Below are 7,699 nucleotides of genomic sequence, written 5' to 3'. Positions count from 1 at the left end.
TAGTTTTATTTTTATTATGAATATAATTAATACATTTAATGTTTAAAAAAATTAATAATCAAAACACTCTAATTAGAATTCATTAGGTCTCACGTCTGTGCTCCACTCCATCTTCTTTCTCCCTCTTACCCTAGTCTCCTTCCCTTTCAACCTTCTGCAATCTCCATTTTTTGTCAATTTTATTTGGTTTTTAACTGATCGTATTTGTTTTCCCTTTTACTGTCGTAAAAAAGGGTTAGCTAATCGTTTCTTTGAACAATGCCTGTATATGCATTTAAGAAAAATTAAAAAAAATTGATGAAGAGTCAAATGAAAGAAGTTTTCTATTAGATTGAAGGTCATGGGGCTACTATTCTTGTTCCTCAAATTTGTGCTGCAATTGCTTGGCAATTATTGAAATTAATTATGCTTTTTTTTCCTTTCTCCATTGGCATTTTTTTTTTAATGTTCTTTCTATTTGTTCTGGAAAAAGGAGGAAGGAGGATGAAGAAGCACAAGACAATTAGAGGAACTTTAAGGAGGGAGGAGGAGATTGGGGATGACGAAAAGAGTATTTGAGGACGACTAAACAAGGAATGCAAGAATATGAAAATTGAAGTGTTTTAATTCAAACTAATATCTGTTTCCAAATAAAAATGAATGAAAATTAATAAAACCTACGTAGAAATCTAAGTATACTGTAATTAAGTGATGTGGCATGTTTAACTCAGCCGTCACATACGGTTGTATAAAATTATGGTATAATAATGCAGTATGAATAGCATTATTGTTAATTTGCATTTCTTTTAGAATGAAGATATCCTCACTTTCTCGTTATAACTGGTCATTGGGTATAAGTTCAATGGTTGTGATATTGACAAGTGTCATATAAGCTGTTGTGAGAATATCTTTATTTGCAAGCTATCATAGTTAGGATATATATTGATATTGTATAGTGTAAAGTTCATTCTCTATTACTGATATTGCAAAGTGTAAAGTTCAACCATTATTAAATACTTCATAGCAGCCTTTGAAATTATATTCAATATTATGTGTACCAAAATCGCCTCAAAATTTGCTTCTTAGTTCATAAGATTTGTCTTGATAATAATTATTGGTTAATCTTTGATGTTTTTTTTTTTCTTCTTTTGGATTGAAGACAAAACCACAGGGAGGATTTTATTCAAAAGATGGATTATACCACATACCTTCATCAACCCATTCTGGTTCAAAGAGTAAGATAGTGATTGGTGTTGCCTATCTTGGACAACAAGTTATATCAAGTGTTTGGCATACCAAACTAGGTCACCCTCTAGTCCCATAATCTCTCACATATTAAGAAAGTCCAATGTACTTGTTTATAATAATATACCTATGTTGTGTCATAGATGTTTGGAAGGCAAGTTTACCAAACTTCATTTCAATAATGATGTGTTTACGTCTATATGTCCATTTGAGGTTGTTCATACTGACGTGCGGGCCCGAGTTCCTTGTGTTTCAACTGAAAGATTTCAATACGATGTAATCTTTATTGATGAGTGTACTAGATACTGTTGGATTTTTCCACTATGCAATGAAGGTGAAGTTTGTTCCACTTTTGTCTCATTCTACATATTCATTTTGAATTAGTTTAATGTTTCAATTAAGATTTTAGAAAGTGATGGAGGGTGAGTATATAGGAAAATCTTTGTTGGATTGGGGAATTAGCCATCATACGTCATGTCCTTATACACCATAACAAAATGAGCTAAAGAAAGCACATACACTTCATTGAAACCATTATTACACTTTTACAAACAGCATCATTGCCTTCTTTTTTTGGTCCTTTGCTTGCCAAGTATCTGCGTATCCTAGCAACATAATGTCTACTCTTACCTTGGATCATAAATCTCCATTTGAAGTATTGTTTAAATCTGCTCTTGAGACTAATCACCTTAGGATATTTGGGTGTTCATGTTTTCCATTACTGAGGCCATACAATAGTACCATATTGTAACCAAGAACCACAAACTGTGTATTTCTAGATATGCTTCTAAGTTCAAAGTCTACAATTGTTATGAGGGAGGGGTCCAAAAAGAGAGTATGCATATCTAGGCATGTACTCTTTAATGAGTCTAAGTTTCCATACCTTGCTCTTGTCAATCAAGTGTCTCATAATGTCTCTCATACTATCTCTCCATCTGTCCAACCTTTGATACCAGTACCAAATCATAATAATGTTCCCTTAGTCCAATGAAATCACTTCAATTACTCCTACATTTATTCAGTCTATGCCTCATACACCTTTTATGTCTAGTCCTGTATATGTGCCCATGTCATCTACTACACCTAGTCATAACTGTGCAACAGAAAACTAATCCATTACTACTTCTACAACTCAGTCTTCCTCTTCTCATATCCATGTGGTACTTGAATTCCATCCTAAGAGTTTACAAGTTGCCTTAACGTATGCCATACATGAAAATTGGGGGTGTTGATTTCACTAAGGTTTAGCCTGGAACCTATAAGTTAGCTTAGAAATCTCTAGTTTGGGCTGCTACTATGCAAGAGGAATTGTCAGCCTTATATTCTTAAGGAACTTGGTCTTTGGTTCCCCATCCCCCAAAAAAGAATTTAGTTGGCTGTAAGTGGGTTTTCAAGATAAAAAAAAAAGGATGCAAATGGTACCATTAGACGATCTCCAACCCATGGGATAAAGTTTCAAACCTTTTTTTGTTTGTTACTTATAATTTAATGACTATGATCAAATGATATCAAATCTAATGATTAAAAAAAAAAAAAAAAGATTTGAGGGCCCAAAATTAAATCTAACATCTAAAATAATTTAAGAAAATTATTTAAATCAAATTTAACTCAAAACTTTATAAATACCTATGCATTTATATGATTTTTAATTACTTATTAGAATTTAAATATTTTTAGATTAAAATGTACGTAAAAATAAATTAGGATAATTTACATTTATTTAATTTTCAAAAAAGTTACCGAAAATAAAAAATTAGACTAAAATCATTATTTGATAATTTCAGGCTAAATTTTTAAGCCATAAGGGTTGGAAGAGAAAAACTGTTTCTGGGAAACGGCTTAATATTTTCTGGGCTAAATTTTTAAGCTTTATCCCCAAGGGTTGGAGAGGGTCTTAGGAGGTATAACGCTAGGTTACTTGTTAAAGGGTTTAATCAAGAACAAAATTTGATAATGGTGAAACCTTTAGTCGAATAACTGGAAATGCTACTGCTACTATTACTGATGTTATCACTGCTCTTACAAAGGAAGTTGATATTAAGGATTTGGGATCTTTACATTATTTCTTGGGAATCCAGATTGTTCACAAAAAGGATGGCATTTTTCTTTCTCAGGGTAAGTATGTTACTGTTTGGGCCCAAAATAATATTGTTGGGCCGAGTGTAAGTTTGTGCTCGGCCCAAAGCCGTGTCAAAAATACTATGGGCTACCTGATGATTCCGGGCCATTTAGCAGGGATGGTCGAGTCCTATCGTAAGAAGGAGTAGTTCATATAAGCAAAAAGAGTCAAGGAAGTCCTGGTGCAATTAGGATTCTTGACCAACGATCAATAAAGCCCCAAACGGGGATGAGTTCAAAATCCTAATGGGAGTGGGTTGTTCGAAGCAAAGTTGGAACGAAACAAGAACTCCCAATCCAGGTGGGAGTTTAATTCGATCTCAAGGAGTTAGTACTATAAATACAAGAAATCAGGCAACAATTGAAGACCTTTAATTCAACACACAATTGCCTTGCGCAAAACCTCTCAAACAACTTGAGATTTTTATTTTCTTTTTCTCGCCGACAGACCTTCAGTTTGGACAAACACCACTGTGGAGGCAACCGGCGAACACCTTCAGTTTGGATAAACAGCACTGTTGCCGTAGAATTAGCCGACCGAGGAGCACCTTCAGTTTAGATAAATAGCACTGCGTCGAGGCCGACTGGTTACCTATCCAAGTCTCGGCCGACTGGTTACCTATCCAAGTCTCGGCCGAGAAGGGTTTTTGAATCCTTGTTGGCGGAGGTCACCTTATTAGCCTTTTCGGCGAAGTAGGGTGTTACGAGCTACAACATTCGGCGTACTGGACGCCGAGTGATTTTATGATTGGATACTCACAAGTGAGTTTCAGAGTTCGGCATTCTGACGGCCGAACATATTTACCATCAAGACATACAGCACCTTTGAATATTTGTGTCCGTATATTCTAGTGTCAATTCGACGTGCTTATACTCTTACGAATATAATCACGGTGACCGAATCAGGCACCGATGATTTGTGAACTTCGCAGAACTAGCAGCCTTATCTTCAGGCTCTAGAACCTAAAGACCGTGAGTGTTCTTTCCTCGGTCGCAGTCGCAAGATAAAGAAGTCAGCAACGCGCTCAGCGCAACATCAACAAATTCTACTCCTCGGCCAGGCTCGGCCGACGAGTTGGCACGCCCCGCATTCAACCGAATGACTTAGTTAGCTTATTAGTTACTCGGCTTGCGCGCCGCGTAGGTTTTGTAATTTTAGAGTCAACATTTTGGCATGCCCAGTGAGACCTTGTGCTAGACCTTCGGAGTTCATGACCATTGAGACATAGTTCGTAAAAAAGAAAACAATCATGGGAAAGTCAACAACTGACTTACCAGTGCAAGGCCTTGGGTAGGATTTTCCTCAGGTGAAAAATTCGATCATTGTTACGCTGCCCGAGGCTACAAGTGTGACACGCTGAGATAATGAAATCTGTCTCGGCGAACAGCGTCGCAACCCAGAAGTTCCCAACCAAATGGCAGGCATTTTCGTTGAAGGAATAGTGGAAGATTGCGACGAAGATGGTAATGAGGGTTCTAATCTGCCAACTGGGTCGTTTCTTCGAAGACGACTCGACGAACAATATCGACAGGTCGAACAGTCGATTGGCCAAAAAATGAATGATTTGCTAGACGCAATACGAAGCAACAATGACACACAAACCAGGATGCTTGAACTATTGGTCAGTAAAGTCTTCGAAGATGGTCATATTAACCAATCTCGGCAGCCTTCTTTTACAAATGTGCCAGTACAAGCCGAGAAAGGGTCCGCTTAGCTACAACCATTTGACTTAGAGAAAAGAGGCGGATCAGGCAATAGATCTGACGGACCGAACCAAGGGGAAAAACAGCATCCGTCAATATGACCGAGGTCCAAAGAATGATCGACTCGGCCCTAAAAAAAGGGGCCAAAGTTCCCAAAGTTCATCCACCCGTACCCAGCTTATGTAGAAAGGTTCGAATACCCTAAAGGCTTCAAGATCCCCGATTTCAGTCTGTTCGTCGGAGAATCGTCCTTATCCTCGCTAGAACATGTGGCTCGGTTCACGGCGCAATGTGGAGACGTCAATAGTGACTTCCATAAACTACAGTTGTTCAACTTCTCACTAACAGGGTCAGCTTTCGCTTGGTACATTAATCTCCTACCAAACTCTGTCCAAAGTTGGGATGAATTGGTCGAGAAATTCCATGAACAATTCTATCGACGAGGGATAGAAATGTCCGTTTCATCGTTGGCTGGGATGGCTCAAGCATCCGACGAATCCTCAATGGAATACTTAACAAGGTTCAAGTCGGCTAGGAATTGGTGCCGAGTACCTCTTCCTGAAATTGAATTCGTCAGAATCGCCCTAAACGGTTTAGACGTGGAATACAAAAAGAAGTTTCTGGGGGGCAAATATTCGAGATATGTACGAACTTGCTCAACAAGTTGAGCAGTATGATTATTTGCTCCGATAGGAAAAAATATCGAAGTCACCATCCCGGGGAACATTATATAAGAATCCCACGGTTAGCTATGCATTGGTCAAAAGCGAGGACCCCTAGTATGCCAGTGTGGACGCGGCTAAAATAGTGATAGATAAACCTTACGTTTGCAAGGCGTTATCTCAAGTTAGTCCCAAAGACGCCAAAACCTACTCGGCCGTCGAGGAGATGAGTAAAACATCGAAAGTTTACACTTTCGATATCACCAAAGCTGATGCAATTTTCGACCAGTTATTATTAATAAAGATCATCAAACTTCGGCCAAGACACAACATCCTTAAGGCCGAAGAATTGAAGGGCAAAACATATTGCAAGTATCATAATTCAAACAAGCATGCTACCAATAATTGCGTTGTGTTTCGAGACGCGATTCAAAATTGGATTAAGAAGGGTAAGCTAAAATTCCCGGAGAAACAGATGGCAGTCGATGTCAATCCCTTGCCCTCGACAACAATTAGTATGGTGGACGCTCATCTCCCTAAAAACAAAGGAAAAGGGAAGGCCGAATACGTTCCAGTGCAGCACGTCCGTAAGCAGAATGGTCAACCAAGATTGAAGATTGATTTATTTTCAAATGCACCACCTATGGAGCCCTCAGGGCTGGCCATCGATGAACCCATGATAGGTTCTAGTTCCGAAGAAACTCATGAATCAATGGTTTTATGTGACCACTGTAAAACACAAGTTGAACCTAAAAAGAGGGAATCTTCGGCACCAACTTTAGACCCACCATCCATGACCGCTACAAAACCGCCAAAGGAACTCGGCGCTAGTCCACGACGCCAAGTGTTTGAGAGACTCGGCCCACAGGTACAAGCAAAAGACCCAGCCCTAGTCAGATGACGTCTTGACTTTGATGTGCCATTCTATAATGAGGATTATTACTCGCGCAACTCAAGCAGTTCAAGTTCGTTAGTCGATCGAAAAACCTTCAAACCGCCTAGGCCACAAGACCAATGTTGGTATAGTTACAATTCCCCAACTGGCCTATATACGGCATTATCTAAATCTCAAAAACGTTGTCGCCAGCGGATAAATTGCATGGCTCGACGACAAGAAGTGTAGGCCAACTCGACCACTCGATAGCAGCCAAAAGAAGCAGTAGGAAGTGGTGACGATCGGCCAACCCCAACTATCATCACCGAGTTACTTGAGGGAAAAAGGCAGCTGCTCGCGACTTTGAGACCACCATTAAAGAGTCCGAGAAACGCATCAAGCTCATTCTTCGGCCCGGGGAAATGAGAGCCCGTCTCGAGCATTTTCGACAAGAGGCCGAAAGGAAACTTTATCTGCTATCATCACCAGAATCGATAGTCAAAGTACGGCGTAATCTGCACCCTCCATTTGTCGGTGAATCATTGGAGTACATGCGGGAATTTCATAAAAGATATTCCGCCAATAACTTATACGGACTACCCAAGGCATGTTAGGAAGCCCTCGACCTAGCACTAACTTGTCCTGATGTCGAGCAAATTATCCAAAAAACTTGCAATCCAGCAATGAAAGCTAGGCTCCAGCATACACGTGAGTCTCGGGTTCTCAGCTTTGAGGTCGACCCCTACACGGATATCGACACTGTCGAATTACCCTTTTCACTCGACGACCTTCAGCATTTGCGATATCATTTCGAAGTTTTCTCGGCAGTGTCTCTTTTCGACCTTACGACCGATGAGAAAAATTGTGTGGTGCATTTCGACGCATACCTGGACACAAGGAACGCCCGCATCGCCTACGAAGAACGAGCCCGTAAAGTACTACAAAAACGAAATAAATCTTTGGCAGTAAATGCGCTCGAGGAAGGTAACCAGAATAGGATAGATTCAGCCCACACGCCTCAGGAGCAGGTTCATACTGAAGCGCTAAGTAGTCCAATGGAAGACGTTCCAATGACTAATGTTATGTCTACTACTCTGGAAAGTGACGACCAAGACCC

This window comes from Pyrus communis, chromosome 1 (genome assembly GCF_963583255.1).
Source record: "Pyrus communis chromosome 1, drPyrComm1.1, whole genome shotgun sequence".
Classification (NCBI taxonomy): domain Eukaryota; kingdom Viridiplantae; phylum Streptophyta; class Magnoliopsida; order Rosales; family Rosaceae; genus Pyrus; species Pyrus communis.
This window is presented reverse-complemented; position numbering follows the sequence as displayed.